We start from the raw sequence: 21,052 nt of genomic DNA, 5'->3' as shown, positions 1-21,052 counted from the left end.
GGCTGGTAAATCATCTAGCCCTGTGATTAGCAGGTGTGTTGGCAGGTTTTGTAGCTTCCTCATCAGTTGGGTTTATTATTAGTTATTTCTCCTGTTTTGCTAGTTTATTTGCCAGGGAAATCTCATCCTCTGGTTTCTGTGTTTTCCATTTTATTTTGCAGTTTTCAGCAACACAAAGAATGTGTTGTTTTTTGTTTTTTGGAGGAAGAGTGAGGATTTTTCTGTCTGGATTGTGGGGCTGGGTGAGGCTGGGGTGTTAAGGTAGGAGGTCAAAAGTTGTGCTGAGGGTTACTAATAATAATCCCCCCTCATCCTGCTGTGTCTGATGAAAGGTCTGATGAATCCTACCTCGCTTCATAGCTTCAAACTTTCCAGGGGCCGGATCAAACTTCCCATAAAAAATCATGATGAGATTAGGAAAAAGGAAACCTCTTTGAACTCCCCTTCTTCAGGCAAAGTTAGAGGGTCAGCTGCCAGAGAGAGTATATTTCTGGGGACCTACCAATGTCACTGGGTTGTCCATGTGGGGACCCTCTGCCACCACATTCCTTCATGACCTCCTCCTTCTTTCTTATCCCCCAACTCCATGCATCTCAGCCCTATGTCCTCCCTATCTACCACTCCCTTAGTAGAAGGAACTTCAATGGAGTCTTTATCTTTTGTGTATCTCTCCCATTCCTACCTGGGCCCATTCTCATGGGGACTACTGTACTTGGTTCAGGTAAGACAATGCCTCAGAAGTGACTGGCCCATTCTGAGAGGGTATGGAGAAAGCCACATGGCTGGGTTAAGGAATGGTTAGATTCATAGATGCTAGGGTTGGAAGGGACCTCAACAGATCATCAAGTCCGACCCCCTGCCTAGGCAGGAAAGACTGCTGGGATCAGATGACCCCAGCCAGATGCCTATCCAGCCTTCTCTTAAAGATCCCCAAGGTAGAGGAGAGCACCACCTACCTTGGAAGCCCATTCCAAATTTTGGCCACCCTTACCGTGAAGAAGTTTTTTCCTGATATCTAGCCTAAATCTGCTCTCTGTCCATTTGTGACCATTGTTCCTTGTTACCCCAAGAGGTGCCCTGGTGAACAGAGCATCTCTGATCCCTTGCTGCGTCCCCCAAATGAATTTGTAGGTGGCTACAAGATCACCTCTCAGCCTTCTCTTGCGGAGGCTGAAGAGGTCCAGGTCCCTCAGTCTCTCCTCATAGGGCTTGTCCTGTAAGCCCCTAACCACATGAGTGGCCCTCCTCTGGACCCTCTCAAGTCTATCCACATCATTCTTGAAGTACGGTGCCCAAAACTGCATGCAGTACTCCAACTGCGGTCTGACCAATGCTGCATAGAGGGGAATATCACCTCCTTGGATCTATTTTTCTTGCATCCATGATGCTACTGATGCATGATAAAGCACAGTTAGCTTTGCTGATGATTTTGTCACACTGACAACTCATGTTCATCTTGGAGTCCACTATGACTCTGAAATCCCTTTCCACTTCTGTGCTGCTGAGAGGGTCACTTCCCAGCCAGTAGATGTGCTGTTTTGAGCCATAGGTGCAGCACTCTGCACTTGTCCTTGTTGTGCTGCATCCTATTGTGAACTGCCCACTTTTCCAACCTGTTGGTCTGCCTACAATCATTCCCTACCCTCCGGAGTGTGCGCTTCACCCCACAATTTAGTATCATCCGCAAACTTGGACAGAGTACACTTCACACCCACATCCAAGTCACTGATGAAGATATTGAAGAGTACAGGTCCAAGGATCAAACCCTATGGGACCCCACTACCCACATCCTTCCAGATCGATACCAGCCCGTCTACTACCACTCTCTGGGTGTGACCGCTAAGCCAATTTGCCACCCACCAGACCGTGTAAAGAACTATGTCACAGCCTCTTCATTCATTTATGAGAATAGGATGAGATACCACATTGAAGGCCTTGCTAAAGTCCAAGAAAATGACATCCAGCTCTACTCCTGCATCTAAGCATTTTGTGTCATAAAGTGAAACCAGACTGGTCAGGCATGATCTACCTGCTGCAAATCTGTGCTGGTTTCCCTGCTGCATTATTTTTCCTGCTGGACTCCCACAAATATGATCCTTCATAATCTTTTCAAAGACCTTTGGTAGGATGGAGGTGAGACTGACTGGCCTATAATTACTCAGATCCTCCTTCCTTCCCTTCTTGAAAATAGGGACCACATTGGCCCTTTTCCAGTCCTCCCGGACCTGACCCAAGCGCCATGAGCACTCAAACAGCTGTACCAGTGTTTCTGCTATGACACTGGCCAATTCCTTCAGTACCCTTGGATGCAGCTCATCCGGGCCTGCTGACTTGAACACATCCAGTCCATCCAAGTGACTCTGCACCAAGTCAGTGTCGACAGTTAGTGGGCTGGTGTCCCTCTGATGTCCATCTAAGAACCCATCAGGAGACTTATCTTGAGCCCTGTTCAGGAACACGGAGGCACAAAACTCATTGAATAGCTCAGCTTTGTCCCCCCTCTCTGTCACTTCTTGTTCACTAGGGGTCCTATGCTGCCCTGCGCCTTCCTTTTACTCCCTACATACCTAAAAAAAGACTTTTTGTTGTCTTTGATTTGTGTTGCCAACCTCAGCTCTGTAGTTGCTTTGGCCTTTCTAACTGCCTCCCTGTAAGTGTGGGCCAAGTAGGTATACTCCTCCTTGGTAGCTTCACCCTGCTTCCACCACATGTATGCCTTCTTTTTTGCCCTTAGGCTCCCCCGGATTTCCCTGTTTAGCCAAGGAAGTTTTTTGGCTCCTTTCCCACTTTTCCCTCAACTGGGATTGTCTCTCTCTGCACCCGAAGGATTGCTTCCTTTAGGAACGACCAACCTTCCTGGACTCCCATCTCTGAGCATACTGAAGTTAGCCTTCCTAAAGTCAAGCACTACTAGTTATCTTACTCACCCACATTGTATGGTGAATTTGACTGATTGGTGGTCACTGTCCCCAAAGTGACCAAGAATCTGCAGCTCTCCTACCAGGTCCTCCCCCATAGCCAGCGCCAAGTCCAGTAAGGTATTCCCCCTAGTGGGACCGTATATATAATAAATAAATGCTTTAATCTAGGTATGGGCAAAATATGGCCTGCAGGCTGGATCCAGCCTGCCAAGGGACTGTGGCAGGTGCCTCGGCCCCACCTGGATCCCCATGGTGGTGGCTTCTTTTAGCTGCTGCTGCCAGTGTTGCCTCTGATGGACCTGGCCCATCTGCCATGCAACCATTGCTAGAAGTGCTGGATGGAGTGGGCAGGTGGGTGGGGTCTCCAGGGAGACCAGCCAAGGACTCCTACAGGCAGGGTGTACTTGGCTGGGTGAATGGGATGGGACCACAGGTGGGCAGGGAGTAGCATTCTAGGGCTGATGAGGCTGGGGCCGGGATCCCTGGGCTATGACAGCACAGAGCTGGGGCCAGGGCCAGGGCCTGGGGTAGAGCAGCGATCTACTCCCTGGGTGTCCCTTGCTTGCGGCATCTGCACCCATCGCAGGGACATGTTGGGAGTGGACCATGGCTCTGTCATAGTTTCATAGTTTCTAGGGTCGGAAGGGACCTGAACAGATCATCAAGTCTGAGCTCCTGCCCTGAGCAGGAACGAGTGCTGGGATCATAATACCACAGCCAGATATCTATCCAACCTCCTCTTGAAGACCCTCAAGGTAGGGGACAGCACCACATCCCTTGGGAGCCCATTCCACAGCCTGGCAGCCCTAACCATAAAGTAATGCCTCCTGATATCAAGCCTGAACCTACTCTCAATCAATTTGTGGCAGTTATTCCTTGTTATCCCAGGTGGTGCCTGGGGGAATAGAGCCTCACCTATTTTCCACTGATCATCTTTGAGTTTAGGGATTTGTGATGGTGACCCCATTTCCCTTCTCTGCAGCCTGTCCCCTGGCATCCCTCCCCTGCCCCGGCCACTTACCTTTGCAGCACTCTGGCAAGAGGCAGGATTCAAGCTGCTTTACCCCCACTTCCTGCTCCCCCACTGCCCCCACACTGCTTCCCCTACCATCTGCCACCTGCCACCTATCCCCCTAGTGTCTCCCTCACTGCTACCTCCCCCACTGCCTGTCCTCCTGCCATGGCTTTTCCCCATTGCAGCAGTGGCAGGGGAGACAAATTTCAGGTGACCCTTCAATAATTAGATTCTGGGCATGGAAAATTATAATAAATTAGATTTTTTATTGTGGAATCTCTATCCTTGGAGGTTTCTAAGACCCAGCTAGACAAAGCCTTGGCTGGGATGATCTAGTTGGGGATGGTCCTGTTTTGAGCAGAGGGTTGGAGTAGATGACCTCCTGAGGTCCCTCCCAACCCTAATTTTTTATGATTATCTGATCTTTTTTCTTAGTAATTGAAGTCTTCAGTCACATACCCTGTGTGTGTGTTTATAAGTCTGTGGGTAAGCTAAGGATGCCATAGAAAGCTTTGTACTACACTGCATAAATATATATATTAAAAGGGGAGCTCCTTCTCTATCAGTTTTGTGAATCATAAATTCATAGATTGTGAGGCCAGAGGGACCTTGGAAGATCATTGGGTCTAGCCCCCTGCACCAAGCAGGAAAGACAACTGGGGGTCAGGTGACCTCAGCAAAGTACCTGTCTTGTTTTCTCTGGAAGAGAAAACAGTAGCTACCAGGAGTGGGGTTCGAACCCACGCAGGTATGCACCCATTGGATCTTAAGTCCAACGCCTTAACCACTCGGCCATCCTGGTATATGCCTTAGCTTTCTTGCTGTTTCCATTTTTTTTATTTTCTTGCAAGTGGCTGATATGAAACATTTTTGTTTCAAGGTGAATAGGATGTTAAGCTTTTTGTTTTGGCCTTAAGCTTGTGTAGGGAGGTAAGAGAGTTACTAACTATTATTATATTTACTCTCCAATTTAAGATGAGGGGTTTTCCTCCCATTCGCTACTAGGGAAAAAGCCCCAAGTCTTAGATTTGAGTACAATAGTGTGGGCAGCAGCTGTAGGTCACAGTTGCAACAACCACTGCCCCTGCCTGCCACCTACCCCCACAGCCTCCACTCACCCTACCTTTGTTCCTCACCACTGTTTACCTGCCTCTTACAGCTCCAGCTCTTGCTGGGGCTTCACTCCAGCCAGGGCAGAGAACATGTTCTGCTTCCAGCCCCAGCCCAGCCCCACAGCAGCTGCAGCTCTGACCCCAGCTCCAGTGGTAGAGCTGCTGCCACTGCAACAGCTGGTGTGCTGGACCGCCGCACGTGCTCTGTGCTTTGTCCCAGGCCAGAGTGGGGCCCCTGCTGGAGCTGGAACTGCAAGGGGAAGGTAAGTAGTAGTAGGGGTGGAGGGCAGGGAGCAGGCAGCAAGGGGGAGGCAGGAGGGAGGGAAGTGGCAAGATGGCCAAGCAGGAGGGACAGGTACTGGGATAGCAGTGCTGGGGTGGCAGGTGGGAGGGGTCCATACAAGTGCAGGAGGCATATGGCAGGGGTATAAGTACCACAGGGGGAGGCCTCAGTGGCAGAGGGCAAGCAACCAGGGGAGCAAGTGGTGAAGGGGGTCAGGTGGCAAGGAGCAGGGGTCACATAACTTGACTCCTCTGTCCCTGTCCCACCACCACCTTCCCCATAGCCACTGCTTGCCACTGCAGTGGTAGGGGAATTAATCTATTTATTGGGGTCATTTTAAATTCAGAATCATCTGTGATTTGGGAAAAATGTTATTCAGTAAAAGGCCCTAAATCCTTCCAACAGGCACAAGAAGGAGTACTAGTATTGTGGGGTGGAAATGCAACATTGACAACACCATTTTAATGTTATCACCATCATAAAAAAAAGAAAAAGAAAAATACTGAAGGCAACTGTGCAGTCAATAGGAAGATGCCTTTGGACTTCACCAAGCTTATAAGAGGGGGAAGCAGTGCTGCAGGGGGTCAGACAGCTCAATGACAACCCAGTTAATATAAAAGTGTACACATAGTTATGTCATAAAATACAAGGGCAACATGGAACACTAAGATAGAAAAAGTTTGCACTAGAGCGGGGGTGTAAAACATATATTGCATTATACATATGTCGGGGCCGAGGGGCTGTGGCCAGCAGCCCGGGCACGTGGGCCAGGGAAAGTGGTCGGCACGGCGAACTAGAATTAGGCACTGACGCGTAGAGGTTGATTAAAGATTATTTTACTTACACCGTAGGTGGTTGCGGTGCAGGCAGGAAAACTTTCTTGAGTTGCAGTTACAAAATGAAAACAAAACTCGAACAAGACCCGTAGAAAACTCGAGCCTCTTAAAACAACCTGGACAGAGCTCTGGATACACACACACAAGTTTGCTAGGCTCCGTGGACCGACTGAAAGCGCGCAGGGAAGGGTACGTCGAGGGATCAGGCGGCGACAGGGAGAGGCTAGAGGTTGATCAGGCCCCTGTATCCTCTTTTAAGGCACACGCAGAGTTTGTTAGGCTCCACAGCGCGCTTAGAGTTCTTCACGAGATGAATGTGAAGTTCTCCTCCAACTTGGGCGGAAACTGCTCAAGCCTCTTATATGGCTAGCAAGCCAATCGCTAGCTGCCACGTGGAAATAATTTAGAAACAGCCAATAGTGGGAAACAAATTTACATACGGGTGGCGGGAACTCCTTTGCACCGGGGTTTTCTCTATGCAGCTGAGAATTGCACCGTGCAAAGAAAGCTCCATGTGGCGGGAAATAATTCTGCAGTGCCGAAGCACACACAAAATCATACCCTTTGGGTCATGACATCCCCCCTTGCTGAAGGCACAGCTGAATTATACCACATGCTTGTCACTCGGGTTGCCAGTAGCTCTTATAACGGGTCGTTGAACTAAACGGGTAAACACAAAATCAGCTAACATAAGAAGTTCGTCCTCCAGGGATCGAATTAAATAATAGCCAGCACAAATACATACACACATAACCAGATTCATAACAAAAAATTGCACGATCAGGGCTTCAGTGGGTGTCATGGCGAAGTCGCGCGTCAAGCCCTCGCTTCTGCCGATGATGTTATCCTTCTTGGGGCTTCTCTCCGCCACGCACTCTGAGTTCCGGATCTGTGAAAAGAATTCTCTTAAAACAGTTATTTCACTAATATTTACAAAAACCCGCACACAATAGGGCGGTTAGTTAAACGCACTACCACTTCCCCAAAACATATAATACAGGTGTTTAAACATGGCTAGAGTGGAGCCAACTCTCTCTTGCATGATCAACTGGATGAAATCGTCGAGGAGCCATCGTCTAGCTCTTCCAGATAATGAAAACCTAACTCATAGGCCAGTTGCCGTTGGCCTACATCCCCTAGAATCCGAAGTTGCCACTTATTGAGTCCAGAACGCTGTAGGAGAAATCCAAACATGTATCGCTCCTCTGGTGTTCTCTGTGGCAATGATGGAAGATCGGATTCGTGATGTCTTGCGCCTTGAGCCTCGGTCAGGTGTCGACGTTCCCGATCACTGGATATTCTTGGCTCCATCAGGATACGCAGTTGTGACAATTGATGAAGAAGATTACTCACAGGTTGGTTAACCTTTGGGTTAAGCAGAATCGGGAGGACAGCGATGTTCTTTCGCCCATAAACCTCAAGACAACTATCTATGCTGTGAATGGTCACTGGAACGGTTCCAGGATTTCGTAGATGACGGTGAGGCCATGGTCTTATTCGCTAGAGTGATGTCAGTCCTAGTGCACATGCTCTGGGGTTCCAGGCACAGTACGAGACTCTGATAATCGCTAGCATGAGTTGCTCTGTGCCAGTATGTTCTGGCCGTCCGTCATGCCATGCGTGGGCTTTTTGACCGATCAGTCCTGCAACAAGCGTTGGCAGTGGAATAGGCCAGTGAACGTTGAACGCCGCCATGTCAATGTCAGTGATGTGTCCTCTACTCCACGAAGCTTGTCTGACCAAGAAGCTTGCTTCTTCCTGGTTCAGCAGGTCGGACCCAAGTTCCACGACCAAACGTCCCAACCATACAGCTAGAGTTTCTTCAGGTTGGATTCTTGATTCTCTGCACAAATCCTGCAGTTCAGTTCTGGTGCGAGCGTAATAGGTAGTAGCAACTCGGCTGGTTGTTGCTACAGGTTGAACTGCTGCTGTGGGAGTCATCGCTGCTGTTATTGCTTCAGGCAGGAGGGGCGGATGCACTCCTCCGCTCGATTCTCCCTTCCGTCGGCAAGAAGGCGTGGTCGCCGGAAGCAACGCTGCGTCGGTTGAACTCTCGTGAGTTCCTCTGAAGCTTCACCCTTCTCTTCCGGTTCTTCCACGCGGTCTCCCTCTTGCTCGGAGCCATCTTGGCATGGCGTCTCAAGATTTTCTTTCGCAGCCGCCTCTTTGACCACTTGAACGGCCATACGCAGCTGGGCTTTTAAACTTAAATTTTTTTGCGTTAAATCACTTACTGTACGGAAAGTTGCAGTTAACATTCCCCCCTTGTCGTATCTCGGGGCCACCCTCTCATCTGCGGTGCGTTCCTCCGTCTCCAGATCTTCGCAGAGCTCGGATGGAAGCTTGCAACCCCTCAATCTAGACGCCATCATAAAGGGGGTGAACCGGTCGATCGGCACCAGTTCTTCACTCTCCTGAGCACATCTTAGGCAATGGGCACGCTCCCGGGTGAGGGTTGGGTTTACTGCGCCTGCCGGGCTGACTCTGGTGAGGGACACAGTGTCGAGGGGCCTAAACAGGACCCGCTCATCATTCATTATACACCCGAATGCCGCGGGGTGAAGATACACTTCCCTCTCTTTTGGGGCTCCGTCTTCGGAAGCTCCCTCTTCTCCCTTCGGTGAAAGGCGTCCGCTGATAAACCTTTCACCCATTCCGCCTGCCTGGTGGTAAGCGATATGCGCCTCCAGTTCCACAACGCTTGCTACGTCGCGTTTCCCACTTCGCCAAGGGCAGTTCTCAACTAATTCTAGTTCTATCATGCTTTCCCCGTATCCCATCCTCGTTGCCATGTCGGGGCCGAGGGGCTGTGGCCAGCAGCCCGGGCACGTGGGCCGGGGAAAGTGGTCGGCACGGTGAACTAGAATTAGGCACTGACGCATAGAGGTTGATTAAAGATTATTTTACTTACACCGTAGGTGGTTGCGGTGCAGGCAGAAAAACATTCTTGAGTTGCAATTACAAAATGAAAACAAAACTCGAACAAGACCCGTAGAAAACTCGAGCCTCTTAAAACAACCTGGACAGAGCTCTGGATACACACACACAAGTTTGCTAGGCTCCGTGGACCGACTGAAAGCGTGCAGGGAAGGGTACGTCGAGGGATCAGGCGGCGACAGGGAGAGGCTAGAGGTTGATCAGGCCCCTGTATCCTCTTTTAAGGCACACGCGGAGTTTGTTAGGCTCCACAGCGCGCTTAGAGTTCTTCACGAGATGGATATGAAGTTCTCCTCCTCCAACTTGGGCGGAAACTGCTCAAGCCTCTTATACGGCTAGCAAGCCAATCGCTAGCCGCCACATGGGAATAATTTAGAAACAGCCAATAGTGGGAAACAAATTTACATACGGGTGGCGGGAACTCCTTTGCACCGGGGTTTTCTCTATGCAACTGAGAATTGCACCGTGCAAAGAAAGCTCCATGTGGCGGGAAATAATTCTGCAGTGCCGAAGCGCGCACAAAATCATACCCTTTGGGTCATGACAACATATACATATAAAATATTTCTAAAATCATCCTTACCTTCACACACACACACACACACACACACACACACACACACACACACACACACGTTATGTGACTGGCAACTTCAGTAACCACGAGGAAAAAAAATTAAAACAAAAACAAACAAACAAAGAAAAATATATATTTATTTCTGAGCAGCACTCTCTACCATGTCATTTACACCCCTTTGTTCAGTAGGGCCCATGGAAAACAGAAATAAAGTGAAACGTGTGCCATGTTTATCCATGCATAGTAGTGACAGCAGACCATAGTACAGAGATGACAGATTAGCAAACTGTGAACACAGCAAAGGGCAAATGTCAGTTCCCAGACAAAGGGCAGGGAGGCCCAGGGCATGGGAATATGCAGGAGATGACACAGACACAATCTTTAGCCTTCCTAAGGAATGTGGGTATCATAGTATTGGACAACTGCTATGTAGTATGTATGTCAGCATTGCTACTTGCATAGAGCTTGATGGATGTGCCTGTTGCGCTGAGTGTGCTCCTGTCTCTGGTGTTTTTGGTTCAGGAATGTATGCTGCTGTTTAGCCCAATGATGAATTATGGGATGTGTGTTCCTGTTAGAAACTGGATTTCTTGTGTGTGATATAAGCTTGGTGGCAATATGGTTTCAGTATATACTGATTATACTGATTGTATAGCACTGTATTTTGGACATTGCCTAGGTTTCTTTACAGAGGTGTCAAACTACTTTGTGCCCAGGGCTGGATCCAGACTACAAGGCTCCTTGCAGGCTGATGGTGGTGGTGGAGGTAGCTGCTCTGGCAGTGGCTGTCTGTGCTGGAGCTGGAGCCAGGAGCTGCCATCGCTACCATGTGCCCTATGTTAAAGCCAGAGTTGCTGCCACTGCCACATGCCCCATGCCCCAGCAGTAGTACTGGCTCCACCATGGGGTGGTAGTTTGGTTGGCAGCCAAAGAGTTAGGACAGTGGCAGTAGCAATGGGCAAAGTGGCTAAAGGGCAAGTGAAGCTGTCTGAGTCCTTGCTTACCTTCTTGCAAACTGATTTCCATGTGCCCTGTGGCCCAGTGTCAGGCTACGCCCTCTGGCCCGGCCCTCCAACTTCCAATGGGAGGGCTGTTTGTGAGGCAAAAAAGTGCATGTGATATGCAAGTAAATATGGTATATTTAGTCTATCTCTAAACATGTATGTTCTCCCCTGCATGTGTACGTACTACCTTCCTGAGCATGTAGAAGAACATCAACCGAAGAAGCATCCAATAAGCAGTCATAATACATAAACAGCTCTATTGAGACCCTTGCAAAAGCAGTATAACAGAAACAAGAACAATGCATTATGGCTGCAGTTTTTGGAACGGCTCAAGCACTTATAGCTGGGGACAGATTGTCAAAGGAATTCAACATACTGGGTACAGAGATTCTTTGAAAACCTTGTTCAGTCTATGCAGAGAATGAGTCACCATATAATTATATAACATAAAAAACAGAACTATTTTACATAGCTCTTGAGTTCTACTTGCTATGCAACAGCTCTTCCAGACTCCATTTCTCATTATTGACTCTTAAAGGTATTTGCTTCAGGAAGAAGAATGATATTTTCTTCCCAAGTCCATTTGTTTTATATGACAATAGAATATTTTTTTATCTTCTTAAGGGCATATTATTCAGAAAATTGACACTTGGTTACTTTCTGGCAATACACATAGATATATTGGCATTTTTAGAGTAAAAGTATTAGACATTAAATTAGAAGTTCCAGGGGAAGACACATTGGAACAAAAACAAAACTTTGGATTATTACTGTTATTTGAAGAAGTTATAATCTGTCAAAAGAGGGTTGATTATTGGCCAATGAGACCAGATCACTTTCCATGCCATGCCCAGGGTCAAAGTCAGATTAGCAGGTTTCAAGGAAATCTAGAGCCTGAGTATTGACAGAGTCATCTCATGTTCTTCTCAATACCCCTCCCTAAAATGACAAAGTAACCACATGATGATTATTGACAAGTATTTGTACAAGTATCTGTATTTGTACAGAAAGGACAGGGTAGGGAAAAAAGGGGGAGGGGTTGCGCTCTATGTCAATGAGCAATATACGCCAACCCTCATCAAGACGGAATCCAAGGATGAAGAAGTAGAAGGATTGTGGGTTAGGCTACATGGGGGGCAAGGAGAAAGGGATTTGGTGGTAGGGGTCTGCTACAGACCCCCACATCAAGGGGAAGAAATAGATGCGGGGCTCCTGAGGCAGCTCTCAGAGACCATAAAAGTTAAAGAGGCAGTAGTCATGGGGGACCTAAACTACCCAGACATCTGCTGGGAGACACAGACGGCAAAGTCCCACTGCTCACACAGGTTTCTAACCTGTGCACAGGACCTCCACCTGACACAGGAGGTACACGGTCCCACTAGGGGGAATGCCATACTGGATCTGGTATTGGCAATGGGGGATGACATGGTAGGGGACCTACAGATTGGTAGCCATGTGGGGGACAGCGATCACCTAATAATAGAATTCACCATAAGACGTCGAGTGGGTAAGGTAACTAGTAGGGTGAAAGTACTAGACTTTAGGAAAGCTGATTTAAATGAACTCAGGCGATTAGTCAAGGACGCACTGCAGAGTAGGAGTTTTGAAATGATGGGAGCCCAAGAAGGGTGGCTGTGCCTTAAGGAAACGATCCTTCGGGCACAAAGCGAGACAATCCCCATGCGGGGTAAAAGAGGGAAAGGGGCCAGGAGGCTTCCCTGGCTGACCGCAGAAATCCAGGGCAGCCTAAGGGCCAAAAGGGGAGCACACAAAAAGTGGAAACAAGGAGAGATCACCAAAGATGAATATACCTCCTCTGCTCGTGCTTGTAGGGAGGCAGTTAGACGGGCCAAAGCTACCATGGAGCTGAGGATGGCATCCCAAGTAAAGGACAACAAGAAATTGTTTTTTAGATATATAGGGAGTAAAAGGAAGGCCCAGGGAGGAATAGGACCCCTGCTAAATGGGCAGAAACAATTGGTGACAGACAGAGGGGACAAGGCTGAACTCCTCAACGAGTTCTTTGCCTCAGTGTTCCTAAGCGAGGGACACAACAAGTCTCTCACTGGGGTTGTAGAGAGGCAGCAGCAAGGCGCCACACTTCCATGCGTAGACCCTGAGATGGTGCAGAGTCACTTGGAAGAACTGGATGCCTTTAAGTTGGCAGGCCTGGATGAGCTCCATCCGAGGGTGCTAAAGGCACTGGCCGACATCATTGCAGAGCCACTGGCGGGAATATTCGAATGCTCGTGGCGCACAGGCCAAGTCCCGGAGGACTGGAAAAGGGCCAATGTGGTCCCCATTTTCAAAAAGGGGAGGAAGGAGGACACGGGCAACTATAGCCGAGTCAGTCTCACCTCCATCCTTGGCAAAGTCTTTGAAAAAATTATCAAGGCTCACATATGCGAGAGCCCGGCAGGACAAATTATGCTGAGGGGAAACCAGCATGGGTTCGTGGCAGGCAGATCGTGCCTGACCAGTCTAGTCTCTTTTTATGACCAGGTTACGAAACGCCTGGACACAGGAGGAGGGATGGATGTCGTATACTTAGACTTCAGGAAGGTCTTCAATACGGTATCCCACCCCATACTGGTGAACAAGTCTAGAGGCTGTGTGGAGCCTGTGTCTAGCTCCGCCTGGCCTATCGGGGTGTTGCCCCTCCCCTCAACTCGCCTGCCACGACTTGGATGTAATCAATTACCTTTAGAGGGGTCTACAGTGGAGAACTTTATCCTGGGTGGGGCCTCCTGATAGACGGTGTTACTCACGGTTGAGTGACGCGGTGGTCCACGGGGCTCCGCCTCCCCTACACCCCTTCCACACGCCAACTGCTGGGTGATGCGTTCCAGATGTTTCCAGGCCCTGTATGACGGCCTCAGACCGGGTCCCCGGTTCCCGGTCGTTCTCCCTCCTGCTGGGAGTGATTCCTCCTTCCTCCCTTCTTACAGAAAATACTCCTCCAAATCAGGAGGAGCTGGTGGGTGCTCCCCCTGGTTCCAGGTCCCTCCTGGAGCCTCCGCTGTCTCCCCTCTCCTACCGGCAGCAGAGCGCTCCCCTGCCTCCTGAGCGTCGGCCGCTTCAGGATACTGAGAGAGTGCCTCGGCTTGCACTCTCTGACCGCCTTTCACTCTGCTGTTCGCGAAAGGTGTACAGCTCTTAGATAAGCTGCCTGCTTGAGACCCGCAGGCTGGGTCCTCTCCGCTCTGTGCAAGAGCCCACAGCACGGGCTGCCTGCCCGTACTCTCTCTCCCTGGCTCCCCCTCTCTCCCTGTCCTGCTGGCGTTTTTAAACCTTCCCGCCGCAGCTGCTACGGCCGCTGGGATTGGCTCAGCTGTTCGCCGTGCCGGGAACAGCTGTTGCCAGAACCGGCGTAATGGCGGTTCGCGCGGCTGCAGCCGCGGATGTGGCTCCTCTTCCCGCTGCTCTTCAGCCGGTACGTATGCCCCTCTGGGGGCTTTCTCTTGGGGTCTGGGGTCTGTGGGTCCTCCCTTCTCTCCCTCACTAGCCTGTGGGGGCACTTCGCTGCCACAGGCTGTGACTTGGATGACTACACAGTCCGGTGGGTGGCGAATTGGCTGGAGGGTCGCACCCAGAGAGTCGTGGTGGATGGGTTGGCTTCGACCTGGAAGGGTGTGGGCAGTGGGGTCCCACAGGGCTCGGTCCTTGGACCGATACTCTTTAATGTCTTCGTCAGCGACTTGGACGAGGGAGTGAAATGTACTCTGTCCAAGTTTGCAGATGACACAAAGCTATGGGAAGAAGTGGACACGCTGGAGGGCAGGGAACAGCTGCAAGCAGACCTAGACAGGTTGGACAAGTGGGCAGAAAACAACAGAATGCAGTTCAACAAGGAGAAATGCAAAGTGCTGTACCTAGGGAGGAAAAATGTCCAGCACACCTACAGCCTAGGGAATGACCTGCTGGGTGGCACGGAAGTGGAAAGGGATCTTGGAGTCCTAGTGGACTCCAAGATGAACATGAGTCGGCAGTGTGACGAAGCCATCAGAAAAGCCAATGGCACTTTATCGTGCATCAGCAGATGCATGACGAATAGGTCCAAGAAGGTGATACTTCCCCTTTATTGGGCACTGGTCAGACCGCAGTTGGAGTACTGCGTGCAATTCTGGGCACCACAATTCAAGAGGGATGCGGATAACCTGGAGAGGGTCCAGAGAAGGGCCACTTGTATGGTTAAGGGCCTGCAGACCAAGCCCTATGAGGAGAGACTAGAGAAACTGGACCTTTTCAGCCTCCGCAAGAGAAGGTTGAGAGGCGACCTTGTGGCTGCCTATAAGTTCATCACGGGGGCACAGAAGGGAATTGGTGAGGTTTTATTCACCAAGGCGCCCCCCGGGAGTTACAAGAAATAATGGCCACAAGGTAGCAGAGAGCAGATTTAGATTGGACATTAGGAGGAACTTCTTCACAGAGTGGCCAAGGTCTGGAACGGTCTCCCAAGGGAGGTGGTGCTCTCCCTTACCTTGGGGGTCTTCAAGAGGAGGTTAGATAACCATCTAGCTGAGGTCATCTAGACCCAGCACTCTTTCCTGCCTATGCAGGGGGTCGGACTCAATGATCTATTGAGGTCCCTTCCGACCCTAACATCTATGAATCTATGAATCTGTAAGTTTCTCTGCATCTAGAGAATGCCCAACATGGAGCACTTTTTAGTGACAGCCCAACAGAAGGCTGAGAGGGGATCTGGTGGCTGTCCATAAACTTACCAGGGGGGACCTGCGGGGAATGGGAGAGGTCCTGTTCCCCTGAGCAGTACCTGGAGTAACTAGGAATAACAGCTACAAGTTGAGTGAGAGTAGGTTCAGGCTAGATATCAGGAGGCACTACTTCACAGTCAGGGTGGCTAGGATCTGGAACCAACTTCCAAGGGAAGTGGTGCTCGCTGCTACCCTGGGGCTCTTCAAAAGGAGGGTAGATAATCACCTAGCCAGGGTCGTTTGACCCCAGCACTCTTTCCTGGCCATGGCAGGGGGTCAGACTTGATGATCTGCTCAGGTCCCTTCTGACCCTATCAACTATGAAACTATGAAACAGCAGCTTCAAGAAATTCAGCTTGATTTGGCTTATGAATCCTGATAATTATTTTCTAATAACGGGCCAAATTTAACACAAGTTAAATTTCAGCCAACAAAAAACATGACGTAAGTTTTTGTGTCATGACCTGAATATTCTGAGTACTTCTAGGATCAATATAAGTTATATTAACTGCAATTCAAACAGAGACAATTTTACAACCTTTTTCCTCTGTGTAAGAGACAGTCTGGTCTGAATTTGAGAATTTTTTTTTTTTATGAAGTAGGTTGAAATATACTCACAAGACCCTGAGCTAACCTGCAGTGGAAGAAATATCGTCATTCACTTGGTTATTGAAATAATCATTAGTAAAAATCAGTCTTAATAACTCCCACCCTATAGTTGGAAAGGAGGTTTTTCATCCTCTCTGGCAATTCTTGGGGAGATGGTGCCACAACAAGAGTCTCCAGTTAGTAAAAAAAACAACAAAAAACCCCCAAAGCTTTTCCTCCACAGCATTAAAGGCTCCTTGCTCACCAAAAAGACTGGACTTCAAGAAACCATTAGGAACATTCAACAATACTAAGACCAAAATCTCTGCCTATTTAAATAATCCACAGTATCCACTCCTCTCATTCATCTTGACTAAATGTTTTCTTTGCAGAGATGTTGAGCTACAGCTTTCAGCTATGTTCTTCTTAAGGAGACATTTCCTCACTAGCAGTTCAAATGCAGCATTGGCTGGCTTACTCGCTGGCTGACTACAAATCAGTTTCTCTTTCCCTATAGTCTCCAAATGGAATCTCATTATGTCTCCAGAATAAGTCATATGAATTTAGATCTTGCTTTCAGTTACAATGCTGTAAATTGTAAATACAGTGATTTCAAACCCCTACTGCTTCTCTACCTTCCTCCTCCCCCCACACACATAGTAGAAGAATTACAGGAAAATTCCATGAGCTACAGCTCACAGGCTTTCCACTCTGCTGAGTTCAAACAGTCCTTATAGGAGAGAATTGGGTGCCTATTCATTTTCAAGGCACACATATAATACTGTAATAATAATGCAAATGAAATCAGAGATTAGCTAATGTCCTATCCTTAACTTAAAAAAGAAGAAAAAAGTTAAAAGAATGAAATAGCCCAGTTTCTCTATTTATACAGAAAGAAAGAGCAGAAATAACAGTATCCCATATACCAAAGAAGAAAAAAATCACAGCAGTAAAAGCAGAATATATGTCTGTGCAATTTAGCCAAAAAAATAAAATCCGTTTTCTTTAAATGTTAACGGAAAAACACTATGTCCTTTCAACTGCCTATTTTGTAGAGGAAAATTTTAAACATTGCACCCCAAAATCAGATGTTTCTTAATTCTCAAAGGCCCAAAATAAAGGAAAGGAAAATAGATCAAGAGATAATTAGTGCCCTAAGATTTCAAAAGTATTTGACAGTGATTCCAGTTAGTGTCTTCCTTTGTGGAATTTAAAAGGCTTTTAACCATGGAAGCAGGAAAATAATACTAAAAATCTCTGACTTTCAGTCAGAATATCTATTATGGCTGAATTCTGGAAAAAACAAGTAGTGAATAGCAACTTCAAGAAGCAGACATCTTGCCACAAGCCTTGTTACAACGTGGGGCTATGAATAGCTTAGTTGTGATAACCTACCTTTTCCCTTCTTCACAGGTTTTGTTATTACATTTAGAATCCCTGCTACAATTAAGCTGTTTCAGACTGTGCCTATAACAGAGCACAATTACATCTGAACTATAAACAACCCCTTGCATGTATCTCTGCCAGAAGCGTAACTAGTGATTTTGGTTTCTTGGGTAGAGATGTTGTCAAGTGCCAGAAAACAGGGGTGCAAAGTGCTGTGGGGTGGTGCTGCCTCCCCACCACCAATGCCTCTACATTGGTGCCTGGGGCTAGTGCCTTACTTGCCTTACTCACCCCACCCTACTTATGTTATGTTTTCAAGCAATCTAATTTGTGTGCAGTTTTTTTTATTTGCCAGTTTATTAGATAATCATGCAGAAGAGACCCAATCACATGTCCTTTGAAATCAATGGGAGGTTTGTGATTGACCTAACAAGTCTAGGCTCCTTATTAAAGCACTGTCTTGGGACTTGGGTGTTTTATGCTTTATGCCTGGCTCTGTGTTGAGGTTCCTATGTAAAATCATTCGGGACCTGATCCAATGTCCTCTAGTTAGTAGAAGTCTCTCTTTTGAATTCAGCAGCTTTGTACCAGGCCTTTAGTGTTAGATTAAACATTTATTCCTAACCCTGTGTGAACCTAGCTGTGCTGCCTATGGGAAAGACTTACCCATTTCAGAGGGTCAGTTTCCTTGGTCCTGGGAGACAGCAATCTACTACTGGCCTGGACAGTGACCGTCTCAACTTCTGTGTTGGCTCAGTGGAACTGGGTAGACCCTAACCAACAGAATTATAGCTCTTCCTATTTTTGATTTTCTCCACGCATATTTACCCCCTTCCCTCTCCTGCCCCCACTGCCATCCAGGATGCAGGGGGAGCAGAACGACTGCCCTGGGTGCCAAAGTGAAGAGGCGCTAACAGGCGCTGCCCAGCCTGGGTGGGGTGCCAGACACAGCTGCAAGCAGATCATTTGGGGAGCACAGGGACAGGGAAAGGGTGACTTCCACTGCTGTGTGCACTCCTGAGCAAGCAAGGGGGGTATGTGCCCCCCAGATCTGTGTGCAGGGCAAGGGCAGGTTGCCACTGTGGGCTTTGGCCTGGGCACTATACTTCATCGCTATGGCACTGCCTGCCCCTCACCCTAAACCACAAGTGGACTAAGCATTCAATGGCTGCCTCCATAAAAGAAGTTGCACAGGGGAATATGGAGGGCTACTATCCCCTTATGCCCCTTTATCCATGGCTAGGTCACGACCTCTTTGCTTAATTTGCCCATTTGAAAAATGTGGATAATTATATATTTCCCAACTTCTAAAAGAATGTTATGAGGATAAAGGATTCATTTCTGAGAACCAATCAGATATAACCATGGTGGAGTTCACTAGAAAGGCAGTCTTCAACAGGAGCAGGAACAGACTGAAGTATATATTTCCACTAAATCCTACAATTTACCTTGGGCTGCATGGGTGACTGGTGCTTCCTGAGTTTGGTGGGGCATCTGCAGAAGCCAGCAGCAGTGGCAGAGGTGATGGTGGTGGGGACAGAGCTGGCGAGCACCCTCAGACACTGGCGGGAGTGTTGGCAGTGGGGATGGAGTTGGCGAGCACCCGCAGATGCCGGTGGTGGTAGTGGGGACAGAGCTGCCAAGTACCTGCAGAGACTGGCTTTGGCATTGGCAGCGGGGACGGCCCTGTCAAGGGGGGCACATGCCCCCCCATGCTTCACCTACCAGTCACCTATGTTGGGCTGGTTACATACCAACCAAAACACATACAAATAAATTGAAATACAACTCTTTCTAAATAAGAAAGTTCATAAAGCAAACTATTTTGTTGTCACAATAGGTATAACTATGGCTTATAAAAAGACACATTTTCTTTCAAAATATTAAAAACCTTTCTCATAAAACTCTCCTTAGCACACTTCTGAATCTCCACTGATTTTTCTAAAGGACTGACATTTTTTTATGGTATCCCTCTAGATCTCAGTCTGTCCCAGCAGACCATCACATGAACACTCAGCTCTATAAGTCAGTTCTGACTCAGTGGGAACAGTAATAATATATTTGTCTTATATTCTGAAAAACCTATTTAACATTCTATCTCCCCCTAGTCCAGATACTTCTAGTGCAGGGGTGGGCAATTATTTTGGGTGGAGGGCCACTTACCAAGTTTTGGCAAGCTGTCGAGGACCACATGGGTATCCCTGCCCCTTGACAGGTGTTCTGCCCCCTGGTCACTATCTTGTGACTGGAAGTCCCACCCCCTGACCCCTGACCTTTGCCACCAGAAGTCTCTCCCCTTGTCCCTGGAAGTACTCCTTTCAGCAAGGGGTTTTGCTGTCTCAGAACCAAAAAAATACCAAATTATGATCTAAAAAGCAAATACCTACAACATTCATTAATTTGATTTCAAAAAATAATTTTGTCCTGATTTACATGTGTTTGTGTAGTATACACAGAGATGATTGCACAATAGCTAAAATGAAATCTTACTCTTGTATATTGGGGGGGGGATGGGGGACCTGCAGGGGTGAGTATAGATTTGTGGGGGGCTGATGGTGTGTGGGATGTGGGGGAGGGTGTATCTGTGGGGGGTGGATAGGTGTGGGGGAGGTATGTGTGGGGTGAGGGAGCGTGTGTGTGTGGATATGTGGGTGTGAGTGGGTATGGGGTTTGGAGGCGCTGTTTGTGGAGGGAGGGTGGCTGGGGTGTGTGAGGGGCTGTGCATGTATGGCAGTGTGAGGAGGGGTGTGTATGCATGTGTATCATGGGATGTATGTATGGGACTCACCCAACTAACACACCCACATGCACACACACCCGGTACCAGCGCGTGCCCAATGCTCCCATGGTCTGGTGGTGCAACTGGGAGCCAGGTGGTGCTAGAGCACTGCACAGGCAGGGAAGTAGGGAAATGGCTGGGGGTGGGGCAGGGCTGGGCTCCTGGGTCCTACTGCCTCTGGCTCCTGTCATCTTTTACAGGCAACCAGGAGCAGATAAATAGTAATTTTCTAAATTTTTTAGGTGCCCTGTGGGCTGGATAGAAGGGCCTGGCAGGCCAGATGTAGCCCACGGGCTGCATTTTGTCTGCCCCGTTCTAGTAGGTCTGCATTATTATTTTTATTAATCTAAGGCTTACAAAGTTTCAAAAACAGATCTATAGTTAAACTTCACAGTCCTTGAGGATTAACTGCTTGGGACATAAGAATAATGTAACTAATAAAGGAGAAAAAAGTAATTATTGATTGCATGTGCTATAAAATGAATTTCATAAATTGTATAGGTGTTGTATATGTAGTCTATGTCAATTTATCACAATTCCAAATGCTAGTAGATCAGGTTAAAAGTCTGGATGGTTAATAAAGTATTATCTATCATGTAATACAGCAGTTGATGTTAATGGTTGTGTCCATTCCATTACTAGGCTGATTAGATATTTGGGTTGTTTATAGTGGATTTTATTTATTAATCATAATGTATTACTGTGCTAACCATGCTACCCAGATGAATAGTATTTAAAGGGTCAGTGTTATTGGTTTTAATGGTTACTGTTATTTAATCGGTGCTCCCTGAGTTACATGCTTAATATATATTATACGGTGGAGGCAGATCATTCAAGCAACATCATTTCACTGGCATCAATATGGGTTATTTGAGATTTTTTTTTTCTTATGTATTATC

The 21,052-nt window shown here is 47.9% G+C and overlaps 1 non-coding gene across 1 annotated transcript; it reads right to left on the bottom strand.

Annotated features, from left to right (window-relative positions):
- Positions 1 to 4,655: 4,655 nt before the first annotated feature.
- Positions 4,656 to 4,738, bottom strand: TRNAL-UAA (transfer RNA leucine (anticodon UAA)). The gene has a single exon. It is a non-coding gene; the product is annotated as a tRNA-Leu (tRNA).
- Positions 4,739 to 21,052: the final 16,314 nt, after the last annotated feature.

This window comes from Alligator mississippiensis, chromosome 1 (assembly GCF_030867095.1).
Source record: "Alligator mississippiensis isolate rAllMis1 chromosome 1, rAllMis1, whole genome shotgun sequence".
NCBI classification, from domain to species: Eukaryota; Metazoa; Chordata; order Crocodylia; family Alligatoridae; genus Alligator; species Alligator mississippiensis.
This window is presented reverse-complemented; position numbering and strand designations above follow the sequence as displayed.